Source organism: Zonotrichia leucophrys, chromosome 13 (genome assembly GCF_028769735.1).
Source record: "Zonotrichia leucophrys gambelii isolate GWCS_2022_RI chromosome 13, RI_Zleu_2.0, whole genome shotgun sequence".
NCBI classification, from domain to species: domain Eukaryota; kingdom Metazoa; phylum Chordata; class Aves; order Passeriformes; family Passerellidae; genus Zonotrichia; species Zonotrichia leucophrys.
In genome coordinates this window covers 10,560,787-10,576,980 of record NC_088183.1, presented here as the reverse complement: position 1 = coordinate 10,576,980, position 16,194 = coordinate 10,560,787, and the positions used below count along the sequence as shown (strand labels likewise).

Sequence of the window (16,194 nt, the reverse complement as noted above, 5' to 3'; positions counted from 1 at the left end):
CCCACTTCTGAAATAGCATAGTTGGCTGGGAAACACCATTGTTAACTGTGTGTTATCATACTGAACTTGTAAGGATAATTTTACTTGCTTATTTTCTCTCAGAAAAATCCTATTCTGTCTTCCCAGTTGTCTTTGACCTTGCTCCCACCTAAAGTAGGAGGCAATGAGTGTGGATGCAGAACTGCTTGAATGCCAAGCTGCTTTTGGTTTTTATGCAGGATTTGCTTACTGCTAATCTGATCTGAAGAGTAATAGATAATAAATATCATAATTTGAGAGAAAAGAGCATATGTGGCTTTTGAGATTCAGTAACTTCCCAAGCATATTTGTGTAGTCTGTCACATTATATTCCCTATTCTGACTCCTGTCATTGCAGAAGATGAACAGCATATGGCAGTTAACCTAAATTTGAGCCTGAATTTGTTTAAAGGACAATTCTCAGACCTAAACCAAAGAAGTTTCAAATGCTGGAGCAAATCAGCCTTCCTGCAGATAGGCACAGGGAGTTCCTACCAGTGTATTACTGGTAAGGAAAGTACTTAGTACTCTCTTGTTGAGACTGCAGTGGTTTTTCTCCTGGCATCATGTGTGTTCTTCTCTATTTCACAGGGTTAGTACTTACTGCACAGACACTGCAGAGGCTGACTCTGGACCAGTGGCTACCAGTCACTTTGAAGTGCTTTGGACCTTTTCTGGCCACATCTGGTGGAATTAGCTGGAGATGAGGTCTGCAAGGTGCTGCTCTGTGTGACAGATACTGGTGAAGGCAGACACCATATGAGCTCTTATGGAAAGGTGATTTCTTATTTTCTGTAGATGTTGTAGTCATAGGAGGAGCAACCACCCCAGCCCATGCCAGTAATCCACATTCTAGCCTGAGTGCTGCTTAGGTGGATATAAACTGGGTCACTGAGCAGTTGTGCAGCCCTCCAGCTGGGTTGAGAAATGACCCAAAATATTCATGTTCAGCTGAACAGACTCAGTGAATTGCTTTTTTTTTTTTGCCTGTATTAAAAATTACTTGTCTTTCCTGTTACAATAGAACAGCATGTGAAAACCATCAATCTAATCATCTTAGATGAAAAAACTGGTATCCAGGCTCAAATGTGTGGAGGGAGTGGTGAAAGGGTCTGGCTGGGATGGACGTGGGAAGGGGTGCAAGCCCTGGCAGAGAGCAGTTGACATACTCTGCTCAGAGGGGAACCACATTTGTGTTATGCAAGACAGTTCTATACCTTGGCTGAGCTGTGGACTGCCTAATTCAGTAAGAAGAAGGGTCCTTTTTCAGTGATGCTAAGTTGTGTTTGAGATGAGGGTGGTGCATGTGTAAAAGGCAGCCTAGGATCTAGCTGTCCTCCAAGCCTCTTTCTGTTCTTCTGCACCCTGAGATGGTGCTGGGGTGGCTCAGCACAGCAGGTGACCTGTCACTAAAGCCAGGCAGTTCATGCCCCAAACTTACCTCTGCTTGGTAAGGATTTCCCCAAGGACAGACTTTGTTTGCAAAGCCCTGGGAGAAATGTCCCCCAGGTATTTTTCAGCTTTCAGAGAAGCCCTTAGCTCGAGCATGCACATCAGGATGCTTCTTATGAAATTCCTGATGAGGCCCTGAGAGAAAGTCAAGGATAAAATCAAACCACTCATTTGATGTTAGGATCAGCTGGGTCAAAACTCACACAGAGTAAGAATTATTTTTCCTTGAAATTTGTTTTTCTTTCATGCTCTAAGGCCTCTCAGCTGTATCAGCAGCATGTAGGGAACTGGGGCCATGGTGCCCTGAGCTTACCTGGCAGCAGCTTGCTGTGTAAGGGCACGTGTAACCAGAGTGAAGCCCAGCTAACAAAAGCAGCTGTGTAGCTGATTATTTGCTGGCCAAGGGGAGTATGAGTGAAGCTATTTGGTGGTGTGTTGTTTTGGGCTAGAAATATACTTTATCAGATGTTTCGCATCAAGATTTGGGTCAAAAAAAGCAGACCTCATGTCCTGATTTAAAGGACAGCTGTCTGCCAAGGAAGGCAGGAACCACCATTGGAATAGGGAATTTGACTCTCTTCCCTCTAAGTTATTATAACTTTGCATTCAAGGGGCTTTCAGGCAAGGGTATGGGAAAGCAATAGCAGCTCTTTGCCAGTGTGTGTGTGTAAGAAGGCAAACCAAGGGCAGCAGCAGCAGCCACTGCCGTGAGCAGGAGCCGAGCGCGGCCTCCCCTGGGCCCGGGGCTGTCCCTGTGCTGCAGTTCCAGGCACGGCCAGCAGGGGCGCTGCTGGCTCCCGGCCGGGGCAGTGATTCCCCCGCGCTGCCGCTGCTGAGCCCCGAGCATGGTGTGAAACGAGCCAGGAGTGAGCTGGGGGAACACCAGCATCCCCCTGTGTGGTTGCTGATTGTTCAGGACATTGGGCACTCCCTCATTCCTTATGGCTTCGGAGGATATTGCTGTCAGAGTCCATATCTGCAAAGGTGATGGAAGATCGATGTATCACATTGAACATTCAGACCCTGTGAGACCTAATGAACTTTCTGAATTTTCTCTGCTTGTCTGGGCTGGGGTGGAGTGACTCACCCACCGAGGTTCAGCAGTCCTGTGACCACATCCATTTGTAGACCTGGACAAAGTCTCCAAGTGATTCATCGCCTGGAAGAGGAGCCAGCTGATCCTGGCACTCATCCCTTCCTCTGCAGAAGATGAATTGCATCCATGAGGCTCCTTCCTCTGGCCCTGGAGCAGATGTGTGGGATTTGGTACGAGAGGGGCAGCTGCAGTCAGCTGTGAGCATTACCCGCCTGCACTCCAGGTGTGTGGCAGCCCCAGTGGCATCACTGAGCCATCTGTGGAGGATGCAGGCACTGCTGCTGCACCCCGGGCAGGCTGGCAGCGGGAGCTCACCTCCTCCTGCTACAGTATGGTTTTGCTTGTTTGCGCACTGATTTCCTCCTCTTTGAGTAGGCACAGACAAGTGAAATGTTTCTGACTCAGTGAGGTATGGGAATCTGTGAGCCTTAGTACCATCTGTGGCCTTAGGCTGTCACTTCCTAACAAGTGTTAATTTAGTCATGCTCTCCTCTCAGCTCTCACTTTGCCCCCACATACGTATTTTGGTGGGAGAAACACTGCAAAATGTGTTCACTCACCCATGCGTGGAGGATGGGAGGCAGTTGCTGGCTGTGCTGTCCCCAGCCTGCAGGATGTCACCCTGCTAAAATGCAGCCACATCTGGCTCTTGCAGGTGTGAGAGATGAGGTAATATTTTGCTGCAGCCAAAAGGTTATTGGGTAAAAGAACGAAAGTTGTTGGTTCTATGTGTTGTTATTTGTGGTTTGGATTTGTTTTAGTTAATTTGTTGGGTGTTGCTGTGAGCTGGGGGAGGAGTGAGGTTGAAGACCTGACCAAAAGGAAGTGGGATGAGAGGGGAGGGGACACAAAAATAAGTGGTCAGGAGAGAATGTGGGTTCCTGAGTGCCCAGCTGATGGGAAAGGGGACAGGGACCGCCCCGGCCCCAAAGGGCATAAAAAGTTGCCATTTTGTTGGAGGGTGTGTTGGTGAGAGAGGCTCACAGCTGGCTCAGCTGAGTCAGTACAAATAAACAGTTTTCTTTCACGACTTTGTCCCGAATTAAATTGTATCTAAAAGTTAGTTTGTTTCTAACACAGGTGTCATTTACCGTGTGTTTGATGTGTTTCCAGCATGGCTTTCTCCAGCCTCTCCAGCAGCCAGAAGCACATGCTCTTGTTCTGGATGGGCTGAGTACAATTGGATCCCCACCTTCTGCAGCTCAGCCTCTCACAGGGCTTGCTGTAGCTTGACTTAGAAAGAGAGAGCTGTTTCAAATTAGCAAAGAGTCTGAGGTAATTGAGCTCTTATTAATGTCGTTTTACCCCTGCCAAAATAAATGACAGAAACCTCCTAGCGAGCCCTCTGGCCAGCTGAGGCTCTGCTCACTGAGCAGTGTGCCCCATGGACACTCCATACACAGAGAACCAGCTGGGTACAGTGGCCTGGTCTGACACATTTTTGGGCACTGTCGCTATGAGGAAATGTTGTACTTTGTCACATTCTAGTAAGAAAGAGTTTGTACATCACATAGTTCATTTAAAAGAAACTATTTCTGCATTGACATGTTGCCTAGGAATTCAGACTGCTCAATGACTCAGGTTTGTACCTCAGTAAGACGAGCATCTGAGTTGTTATACGCTCCCAGCTTTGAATCTTGCTTCTCACAAGAGCTTGCCCATGACTGAACTTCCCATGAAAGAAGAGCACTGACAAAAAATCTCTTTGAGTCAGAAGCTTTGCACAGGCTGCACTGCTGTGGTTTTCATCTCTGTGTTTTGCTCTGAGTAAATGATAGCTTGGATTTTCAAGACAATTAGTCTGGGTTTACTCACAGGAAAGAGGAAATGGCAAGCTGGAGTTGGTTTTGAAGCAGTACAGAGGAAACACTTGTAGAACTTCGGGTGTGCTTAAAGGTGGAGGGGAGCAGCCATGGACTGCAGCCTCGGTGAGCAGAACCTCATCCAGCACCAAGTGACGTTGCAGCAGTGTGTGATGTGCCCAAGGACTGACCAGAATGTCAGTCTAATGTGCTGAGGACTGACCAGAACCCCATGGCAGCACTGCCAGGGCTGGAGTCAGAGCTAATGGAAGCTTTTGCATGAATTCAAAGTAATATTGCCATACTCTGTTAGTTGTGATTTGTCCCCAGTGGCTCCAGGCAGCCAAAGCAAGCAAAGGTGTCAAGGAGAGTCACCCTTGAGAGTACCAGACCTTTGTTTCTGCAAACCATTAAATGATGAAATGCCATTTTTAAGTTATATCTGGGAAGCCACAAATTTGAAGCTCCAGACTGATGAGAAGCTTCTTACTCACCCTTGTGCAATCAGTGCCTCTTTTTGACACTTGGCATTCAGTTCTGCTGAGGTGCTGCTCTGGCTGCTTGCACTTTGATGTCTTTCAGAAATAGCAGTTCTGAGTTCAGGAAGTCTGAAGTGTGTCTTATACCCAGCTGGGAAGTTGGATTTTACAAACCCAAGTCTGGAGCAGGACTGGGTGTTCCCAGGAATGCTCCTCTACCTCATCTCTCCTGGGTATTTTAATCCAAGATTTAACTTCATCTTCCAGCACTGCTCTGCTCCTGCCATCCTGGTGGGCTGCTGCCAGATGGGGTTTGTCTCACCCAGTGCCAGGTGCCTCCTTAGGGAGGAGGAAAGATACAGGCATTGAGGGAACAGCAAATAGCTTGGAAAATACCTCTCCCTCCATTAGGCACAATCAGGCTGGGGTGAACAAGTGCACAGTGATCCACCTAACTGTGAAAAAACCCCTTCCTCACTTTTCATGGCTGTTCTGGGGCACCTATCTGGTTTTTATTGAAACAGCATAAAAACTACTCTAAGAGCTGACAGCAGATAAAACAGGCCAGGAAGGTTTTTGTCTCTCAGAATTCTTGCCCAAAGGCAGCACAACATGGGATGCTGCTGCATGAAGAAACAACCATCAGGCAGTAAATGTTCTCTAAGAAATGCCCCAGCCCAGCTCCAGGGCTCGATACACAGATAAAGGCAGCTGCATCTTCCACCCCATCAGTCACAGGTGCACAGCTCAGCACTTCTCAGAGTCAAGGCCAGGATGTGTGGAGCCACTCGTGCAGCCGAGGTGATTGCGGGGCTGGATAACAGCCAGTGAGCCCAGCAGGGCTGAGCAGCTGCACCTCATGGTTCAGGAGCCCCCCAGAGCTGCCCCAGCAGCACCATGCTGGCTCTGCTTTTCTTCTAAATATCTCTCAGGTTAAATCCCTTATGTGTCCTGTACCACAGTGATGACCAAGAAATCCCTTTCTCAAAGAAAGGATTTACCCAGCCAAGCTTGTGTTATCAGAAAAGCTTCCTGAGCTGCTGATACATAACAGCCCCCTTTAGCTGGACACTTGAGCTATCCAAATTCTGTTTGTAAAGTTACAATGAGTTTGCAGTTTGGGTTTAATCCTATGGGAAATAATAACTTGGGAAATTCTTCAAAGACAGCACTGTTGAACATTTCCTCTCGAGCAGGATTGACCATGGCTGGCTCTGAAGCCACCCTTGAGGTGTCCCCTGCTTGTCCTCTGGATGTGCCACCAGCTCGTGCTCAGGCTGCCACGTAGCTGCAGCGTGGCTGGAGAGCTGTGTGGGGAACTGGGAGGCTGATCCTGTGCAGCTGGGCCAGCTGCTGGCCAGAGCCACCAGAATCGTGTGAGAAGGAGCATTTGGAGCTTGGGAGGGAGAAAATAATGGAATCATTCGGCTGGAAGGGACCTGCAGCAATCATTTGGTCCAACTGCTTGGCCACTCCAGGACTGAGTTGTTTCCTAGAAACCAACTTTATTAAAAGCATATTTGTTTTTAAAAACCACAAACAAACAAAAAAACCCAAGAAAGCAAAAACAATTTAAAAATATGCTAAGTGTTATTAAAAAAAACTCCTTTAATAAAATGCTGAATTCTCACTTGTGAGTGATGTTTATCCCTTAAGTGCTTTGAGGAGCCTGTGCAGTGCTTGGCAGTGGGAGCAGTGGCTAGCTTGTTGTGGTGGCCCTGAGCCACAGCTGGGTGAAAGGACAAAGTGATTGTTGTGGATTCCAAAACTGGAAAAAGTTATTTTCCAGAGAACAGGACAAAGTATCAGATAGTTGTGTTCAATCTACACAGTAAGTTAATGCAATATCCTTTGGAGAGGGGCAGGAGAAACAAGTGACCTTGTTTCCTTAACATGTTACCTGGAGTAAATATAGGTTATTTTACACTTCCAGAAGCTTTTATAACTCACAGTGAGGTTTCCCTGAGCTGAAGAGGGGGTGGGTGGGATCTGAGGCACCTTGCAGTGGAAGCACACCTGGCACCTCTGTTATTCAGCACATCAAAGCAAGGCAGAGTGGAGCCTGAGGAGTTTAATTTGTTTGAGAGCACTGCTCACCTGCGTGTGGTTGGTTTGGTTTTTACTGACAAAACAATTTTCAACCCTTCTGGCAAAAGTAAATAATTCAGAGGCAAAGTGGTGTGGTGCAAAGGAGCTTTCCACGGGGCTGACAGAGGAGGCTCTGCTCTTCTCCAAGAGCTTGGTCCTGTCCTTCCCCAGTCCTGCTGTTTGCTGCAGGCTGGTAGCTCTGTTTCTGAGCCAGGCCGCGGTTTACATGTAAAAGCTGGAACTAATATTTCATTAAAATGGGGTGGAAATTAAAATGAAATTTTACTATCAAGAGCCGTTGTTTTGCTAGCATAACCTTGATCTGCACCAGGTGTGAAACAGCACCTGTACAAGCTGCTCAGAACCAGCCTTGGTGCTTGTTAAAGCTGGGCCTGGTGGTGGTGATGATTTAAGGGAGATCAGCTGTGCAGCTTCTGCAAGTGTCAGTCATTGGGCAAAGCTTTCCAGTTGATCATCACCTCCAGGTGTGCAACTACCTGCCATGGACATTGTTAGTTTGATCAACCAAAGCTTCAACTGCCTTGCAAGTAATTAATCTTGGCTCTGGGGCCACTGGTTAGTGCTCAGATTTACATTTCAGTGCCTTTTCACTTAACTGAAGGGATGCTGCTGTAACTGGAAAGCCACACTGGCAGAAGAGCTGCTTGGTAGGGATGCATTCTCTAGAACTGAGAGGCTCAGTGAGTAACAACTGGATAAAGGAGGTTTCTGATGATTGATTTGAATCCTAGTGAGATCACAGAACGAGAAGCTCCTCTGAGCTCCGGGAAATCATGTTCTACTTTCTGCTGGATTGGATTCCAGTCTGCAAACCAGACCTGGCACTGTGGGCCTGAGCCTGCCCTGCACTCACAGCCTGGCAGGGGATGGGAACCAGGTGGACACTGCAGCAAGATCTGCTCTCAGCTGTGTGGTTTGGGGAGGCAGGACCTGTGCCTGGGATGCTGAGTACTTCATCCAGGGTAATCCATCCCCAACCTTCCAGCAGCACTCCATTCACATCAGAAACTGAAGTAAGCTCATTTAATTTTGGTTTATGTGCTTTTGGGGAATGAATTCTGGATGGGGCAGGAAGTGGGGGTGCAGCGATGACCACTGCCTGTGCTCAGCTCCCACCACATCAACCACAGCCTTATCTCACCCCTCCATCTCAGGGAGGGAGGTCTCAGTCTATCACACCTCTTTGTGTTTTATTTTCTATCTTCCTTTATAACTTTTCTAAAGCTAAAGCCCCTTTTACACTTCTTCCATTGTACGCTGTCGATGATCACAGGTGACTCTGTTCTGAGTAACACCTTGGCAAGAAAAAAGAAGCAATAAGGTAAGCTTATTCTTGTGCTGTACTTTGGAAATTACCAGATACATCCAGTAGCCTTCTGGCCACCAGAAAAATTATTTGTTCCTCTGGTTCTAGCTGTTGTATTTTTTCCACAATTTATTTGAAATATGCAATTTTTAGAGAGTAACATTTAAGTTTAGGAAGAGCAACTATTATTACAATACATTTGTATTTGCCACCAGGTTCTGGGAGAACTGTGACTTTTCAAGGCTAATGTGTCTGGATTTTTGTAGAGTGGATCCATGCTGACTCAGTAGGAGGTGGATGGGATGTGCCTCCTGCTTCTCTGCAAGCAGGATTGCTCAGATCAGGAGAGAGAACAGGGACGATGCTGTTGCAGATAGCAGAGGGAGGCAGGGAGGGGGCTTTCCCATTCTTTCTGTTGTTTGCTCATGGGAGGTGGTTAAAAGTGCACTCAGGTCCCTCGAGCATTCTGTCCTGCACCCTAAGTTTAGACCCTTTGTGAGGGCAGATAAGAAGCATTTAATTGCAAGTAATAAAAATTAAGACTCCTTGCATGTGAAGAGTATCACATAAAATAGGCTTCAAGACATGCAAGCCCGGTCCTTATGGAAGTTATTAGAACACAGATTGTGCTGCTGCCAAGAACATTAGATCCAGATTTCTTTTTTTTTCCATTGCCTTTGAGAGTATTTAGTGCATTGCACTTGAGAAGTTTCAAATTCTGGATGAAGATTCAAATAACTTAGGAAATTGTATATAGAAAATTAGGGTTGGTTCAGGATTGTTTCTGACCAGAATCAGATGGGGTTTCTGTAGGCCTTACATCTTTGGGAAATTAATTCTTTTATATCTTTTACATAAGGTTACAGTCAATGATAACCAGGCTTATAGTCTATGGATTGCTGATGTGCCGTTAGTCCAAACAAATTTTTTAATACTTGCCATTTCTTCCACTGACATTTTTAATATGAGCTTTTAAAATTATTTTCTATTCTGTCCTGTAGTTAGTTCTATTATTGTTATTGAAGGTTATGGTTTCTTTTAATAAGATTACATTTTTTGTCCGCTCACAGCACTTGTGACTCAAGGATGTGGCTAACAGCTCTTTGTATCTTAAGACACAAAAAAAAGAGTTTCAAATATGTCAGCTATGGTAACCAGGTACTGTAGCCTCAGTGCCTGGTTTATTTCCGTGCTCTGATAAAGTCATGGGAAGAATTTACATGCTGAAGTTATCTGCCTGTGCTTCCTTTGGGTCAAATCCTCTGAGTTAAACTTGTGTGAGTCCTCTCATAACTTCACATTGATGGGTGATATCAGGAATCATCCTAAATGATATGTTTTCTTTTTTCTATAGAAGCATTTGCTTTAAGTATAGGCTTCATCAGAGTATTTTAAAAGCTTTGCCCAGGTTTGGTTGGTTTATCCTTATACATACTCTGAGACCTGAAAAAACATCAGGGCACTGGTGTAGAATTTTTATGCTTGTTTGTAAACTTTACTTGGTTACTTCATATTGTAAAACATGAGGAATAACTGAGCAAGGCTTTGACCTTGAGGACTTTATGTGAGAGGGCAACATATGTGTGCAGGAAACATGCAAGATAAATGCATTCATAAAGTAGTGAGGAAAATGCAGCTGCCGCCTATCCAGTTTGAAATTCGGATTTTAATTCTAATCTGGTTTCCTTTCCTGCATTTCCTTGATGCAAGGGCTGCAAGTAGATGTATGGAAAAATAAACATTTATACAGGAGGAGTGACCTGAATTTAAGAGTGGGCATAGTACAGTGTGAGTAGGTGAGTAGGGGTTTTTCCCTCTCTCTTTATGGACTTCAAAAACCAAACATGAGTCATTCTGGGAGTGCTACAGGACTTTCTGATCAGGTCAGTGGAATACTAAGCCCAAATGCCATGCTTGGGATTTTAAAAGTTAAACTGAATTACATTAAGGTTAAACCTTGGAGGAGCTGCTTGAGTAGGGAGGGGCTCAGTGGGAAAACCCAACTGTATCTCAGCCAACCTGACCACAGGTAGTAATAAAAAGATGTCCTCTGGCAAGAGCTCCTAAAAATCATAGACTTCTGCAGAATAAATACCTTCCTGATGATAATGTGACTTTTCTGTTTACCATCCCAGTTCAAACACTGACTGGTGCAATATCTCTTATTCTGTGGGGTTTTGTGAAACCCTTAGGGTGTGTTTGAACAAGGCCAGCTCCAGGAAATATTGTGGGCTGACTTGTTATTTTTCATGGGGTTGGGCAGGACCACTTTGGTCATCTCTAGGGTTCATGAAACTGAACAAAGTTCTGTTCAATTTCTTTCTGTTTTTAAACTGAGCTCTGCTTTGAAATGGTTGGGCAGAGAAAGGAGCTGCATGACCTCGAGGAAAACCCCAGGGCAAAGGTGAGATCACACATACATCACATTAAACAGCGACTTAGAGAAAGAAACACACTAGGTTTAAAACAAACCACTATTAAACTGGGTATCTTCTAATATTTTATGAGGTCCTCTGGCAGTTGAGGCAAGGCTAAATATATGAGCAAATTCATGTATTACTCAGCAGCTGCTCTGAGAGGAAGGCCAGGAGTTGGTTGCATTTACTGTATGTGCTGTGAGGAATTTTAAGACAGCAATTCAGCAGATTTGTTTCTTTGTGTAGTCCCATCCTTTCTCACACAACCACAGAAACTCATCCTTCATGTGGCTGTGTGAATATGGCCCTACAGAATCTTGCTACAATTCAGATCTTGTTGGGATATCAGATGTTTTCGTAGACTTTGAGCTTTATAATTTTGTTTCAGTTTTCAAGGTTGTCTATGATGTGGGGGTTTCCAGAGTGCTTATCTTGCCTAGTATGCAAAAAGATGCAGAGAGCTTCAGCAAGACCTGTATGACCCCATCACCACTGCTGTTTTAACCTGGAGATGCCAGATGGTTCAGGGCTTGCTGAGCATGGCAGAAAACTCCTTATGTTGGGACTGAAGCGTGACAATAGAACAGATATTTTTCTCCACATGCTTTATAAATGCTGTCTCTCTTCCTTCCTCTTACCACTATTTCATCAGCTGCAAAAATTAGTTCTGATGGTCCAGTCTAGACTGGGTATTGGTTAGTGATCCAGACATGATGGGAAATGGTGCAAACCTTCTGGCTTGTGTGTATGAATTACAAGGTTTACATCTGTGATGAATTGTACTGCCATGACAAGGAATTTCCATGGTTGTTAGTGACTTTAATCAGTTGGGTCCTGACCATTCCTTGTCCAAAGCTCACCAACCTTAGGTAGGCTGTGAGTGGGAGGGGTGAAATATGTTCAGTGTTCTAAGCACCAAGGTAAGTTTCATCTAGCACACAAATATCTGTCATGTTTCAGAGTTAGAAAACCAATTAACGACTCCATTATGTTTTATCACAGTAGTTTCAAATTTAGGTCCAGCTTTTTCTGTGCTTAGAAGAGCTATGGATTTTTAACTGACATTGGCTAGATTTGTAATTATACAAGCCAATTGTTTTTTGGCTCAATTTTATGGCAAATTGTAGCTCTATCTGTACTTAGAGAAGTCTGGGTTCCCCCCTTTTTTCTAGCTGTGAGGACACAACCCTTTAAATCTGTGGTGTCTCTGAATCTCATGGGAACAGTTGTCAGCAACCCTTGGGAAACCCATCATCCACGACCTTTTCTATCTGTTACCTTGGTGTTGTTAGTGCAGACTAGGAGTGCTGGTATTGCCATGACTGGAACTGGCCTTAACCACTACCTTGAGGTAGTCTGCATTTTTAAAAACTTCTTCCCATTTAAGTCTCTACCTAAGACTTGTTCAAAAATGCAGATATATAGTAGAAAAAACCCCACAGATATATAACAGAAAAACAGCATTGGCATCCAGTTTATACTGACCTACACAGAGCTGTGTGAGATCTTGTGCAAGGAATATTATGCTTAGTATCTTTTTAAGGCATGATATTCAGCATCAGTTTGGATCTAGTCATAACCTGTACAATTCTGTATTGTAAAAAAGTGAAAAATTCAAAGAAAAGTCTGTTTAGTGCACTGAGAGAAGACTCTGCAGCCACAGTCACACATGGAGCATCAAGGTTTATTAGGTTAGGCTCATGTTAAAGCTCATTGTAAAGCAGTGGAAACTAGAAGCATGAATTTTGTGCTCAGGTAAAAGAACATGGAATGGTGGCTGTTGGGTCTCTTCAACCCTCCTGGGGGTTCTATTTCCTGGTCTGTGGGTCAGTGTTTGGTTTTCTGTTCCTTTTTTCCCTCACATGTGGTATAAGGCTATGGTGTATCCTTATACCATAAAACTCTAGTGACATAACACACTTCACATTTGATAACAAAATAAACGATGACACTTGGTCATGCTTGTTATATGAAGTTTTAATTGCTGTGTAGAGTTTTAATTTGCCTCCTTGCATTAGTCATCAAAATTTAACATTAATTAGCATCAGAATATTTGCCTTGATTAGTAAAGACTCTACTTTATAACAGCCATATGTCCCCCTCCCCTTCCCAGCCAGCCCCTCAGTGCCTGGGCAGCTCTTCCCTAGCCCAAGGCTTGGTGGGATTTCCAGGGGTCATGGCAGCTGCATTTACCATCCAGGTTTCTATTAACCGGGTAGAAACTGAACTTGCTTCTCCCAACATTCTTGCAGTCCTGCTTCTGATTGATCCATCTCAGGAATTCTTCCAGACTCGCTTTAAATTCCGAGAAATCAGTATTTGACTTCTTTGAGCAGCTCTTGTTGAATGAAGATTTCTAAGAGGAAAAAGGAGGTATTGATGAATGAGTTACAGATGCTGCACATTCGGTCTCAGCTCACTGGGATGGAGGATGTTGTCCTTCACACCCCCAAAACCATTTCACTCAATTCGTAGAGATCACTAGTCATTAGCTATTTCTCTGTGACTTTCACAGTACTGCAGACTTTTCTGAGTTGATTTGGGAGGGCAGAGGAGTCATCTGCCAATCAAGAAGGTGAAAAACATTTCTGTCACAATACCAGATCCTGGGGATGTGAGGGACACTGGCTGGGTCCCAGCACACTCCCAGCTGCAGCAGTGTGGGTCACTTCGACATGGCTTATTCTGCAGCTGCAATAGACAGAAAATTGATGCTTATCTGGTTTTCTTCCTAAAGCCTGCTTCTCTATTGCAGGGGATTACCTGAACACAATTATTGTTGGAAATTTAGCCACTGGTCCATGCAAAACAATTTTCTATCCCCTAACTTCTCTGTCTTTCTCTCTTTTGGATTCAAAATCCAATTCTTTCTCTGTAGTATTTCTGATATGGTTTTTCTGCTATTAATTGTCTTGTTCTTTCTGAAGGACAAGCTGTACAGGTCATTATTAACTGCACCTAATAGATAATCTTCATTACTGCAGGTCTAACTGAGCCATATTGATATGGTCTCCATAAGAATGAATTTGTGTGTGGGAGAGAAAGCTTGATGTCCTTCCCTAGGGCTGCAGCTGGTTCAAAATTAAAAATGAGTGATCATTTCTTTGATAAAAGGTGAGAATGGTAAATCACTTGGTTTTAAAAACCCTGGATAAATGGATAACAATGAGAAAAAAGTTTGAAATGCAAATGAAAAAATAGTAGAAGCTTACCTTGAAAATACTGCAATTTCTTTCTAGCTCTTTCATATCTTTCTCCACTTTTTTCATGCATGTCCATTTGTGAAGCTTTTTTAGTTCATGAATAAATACTTCAGCATTCTTATGTGCACAGTCTGGTTTCTAGGAGAAAAATGCAAAATATATAGTGTTCTCGCGCAACAAGAAAGCTTTTCTTTCTTAAAAGAACTGTTAATAAATCATATTGAATACACCATTTTTCTCTGAAAATCTAAACTTCTTTCATTCTTTTTAGGATTTCCTCTTTGCTTCCTTCTTGCCAGAAGTGTTATAAGGACAGTTTTCTTAACTATCATAGCTGGAAACTTTGAAATAAAAAGGGTCCAGTTTCTGTCAGTGGAGGATGTGACCACATTGGGAATTTGATTTGATTCCATCTAAGTCAGAGAGTGATTAATTTTGTCTTTGCTTTGGAAGTAGGACATTTAGGGAGAGCTACTTTAAACATTTTCTTTATATTGCCAGCCCTTTGAAGACCAGACTTTGCAATCACCAGCAGAAATTTCTCTGGAAAAATATCAAAAAGAACTGATAAAAATTGAGTTACGGCGTGATTATCTTTAGGAGCAATTAGAACAGTTAGTAGCTCTCATAATCTTTTAAAAATAGGTCATTGCATCAGTATTTTGGGACACCACTTATATCTGCAACAATTACAACTTGCTGTAAATGTCCTCAGACTTGCTATGCCAGAGGTTACACTCCAAGTACCCTTTGGAGACTTACTGAAAATAATAGAAGGGAATCAACAGGTTCTTACCTTTACGTAGACCGGTGTGGACAAGTTCACCTGGAAACAATAGAAATTTGTTAGTCACAAACTGGAAATCATCTCAAAAAGCAAATCTGGTGTCAGGGCAGCAGGGAAATTGTTTACTTTTATGCGTGCATTTTCACCCTCCAGCAAACAAAGCATTTCATCAACCAGTGGGTATTTAACCTCGTTCAACCAATGAGGCATTTCCTTCTGAGGGAGAAAGTAACTGGACACCCCAGAACTCAATAGTAGCAAGAATACATGAGGATGCATTTTAAAGGTGTTAATTTGGGAGCTTGAGCCCTGATATCTGAAAAGGGTTTTGAATTCAAGCTCTTCTCTCCAGGCAGATAGGAGGCTGGCTTATATAGAGAAGATGGGTAAATGCAGGATGTGGTTGCTATCTTATCTCATTCATAAATCATTCAAATCAGTCAACAACAAGAGCTTAAGAAGTTGAATTATCAGCATATCAGATTTGAGAAACTTCTGTGATTAAAGTTCTGGTAAATTTCCTAAAGTCTCTGACTTCATAGCAATGCTTTAATGCAAGAAAAAGTGATGTGTAAAGGCATAAATATCATAAAAAAATAACAATAATAATAGAATTATAGAATGGTTTGGGTTGGAAGGACGTTAAAGCTCATCTTGTTCCAACCTCCTGCCATGGCCAGGGACAGCTTCCACTAGCCCAGGTTGGTCAGAGCCCAATCCAGCCTGAACTTGGACACTTCCAGGATGGGACAGCCACAGCTTGTCTGGACAACCTGTGCCAGGGCCTCACCACCCTCACAGGGAAGAATTTCTTCCTAACATCCAATCTAACCCTGCCCTGTCAATTTGAAGCCGTTCTGCTTTGTCCTATCAAGGAAAATATCTGAGAAAACTTGTAGTAACACAGCCATGAAGGGGATTGCTTCCCCTCAGATAAGACTATATCTATATTGCTGTAAATTTTTGCAGTTCAACAATTTCAGCACCTCTGGAGCTAATATCAGCTAAAGATGGAGCCCACAGGACCTAATTAATAATCTACATCCCTGCAGTGTGATCTGGGGGGGCACAGACATGTATAGCAGCCTTGCAAATCTGACTGCTTTTCTAGAGCACATATCATCTCTTTGACCTGAAAAGAAAACAATAGGCTGTTTGTTCATTGTGAGAGCTGCATCTTACCCCTGGCATTAATTGGCACCCTTACAATTAATTTGTATGATAATGCTGTGCAAATCTGCAGTCTCAGGTGGCAATTACAGCTTCTCCTTCTCATGGGACAGGGAATATTTGCTTCTTCATTAATGGTATTTGGGCCTTTATGTAACACTTCATGTAATTTACATGGGGACAAGAGGGGCTGCAAGGACAGTGCCACATTGTCAGGGGTCCTTTGGGGTGGGACCCCAGTGTCCCACAGGGCTCCCCCAGCTTTCAGAGTAACTGCAGCTCTCCCAGCACAGTCAGCTGAGAGCAGAGTGAACACATGAGGCAGTTCGCTTCCAAACGTGAAGGCAATGCAGCT

At 43.8% G+C, this 16,194-nt stretch overlaps 2 long non-coding RNA genes across 3 annotated transcripts; one reads left to right on the top strand and one right to left on the bottom strand.

Moving 5' to 3' along the window:
* The first annotated feature begins 7,449 nt into the window (after nucleotides 1-7,449).
* LOC135453696 (uncharacterized) lies at nucleotides 7,450-13,028 on the top strand. 2 transcript variants are annotated; one of them, XR_010441925.1, is made up of 3 exons: nucleotides 7,450-7,603; nucleotides 7,688-7,969; nucleotides 8,230-8,278. It is a non-coding gene; the product is annotated as an uncharacterized LOC135453696 (long non-coding RNA). The 2 variants fall into 2 exon arrangements; XR_010441924.1 differs by lacking the exon at nucleotides 8,230-8,278 and adding an exon at nucleotides 12,932-13,028 and having other exon boundaries at nucleotides 7,498-7,603.
* On the bottom strand, nucleotides 12,948-14,968 carry LOC135453698 (uncharacterized). The gene is made up of 4 exons (XR_010441926.1): nucleotides 14,796-14,968; nucleotides 14,679-14,708; nucleotides 13,892-14,020; nucleotides 12,948-13,035 (listed from the first exon to the last, which is right to left on the bottom strand). It is a non-coding gene; the product is annotated as an uncharacterized LOC135453698 (long non-coding RNA).
* Between the last annotated feature and the right edge of the window lie 1,226 nt (nucleotides 14,969-16,194).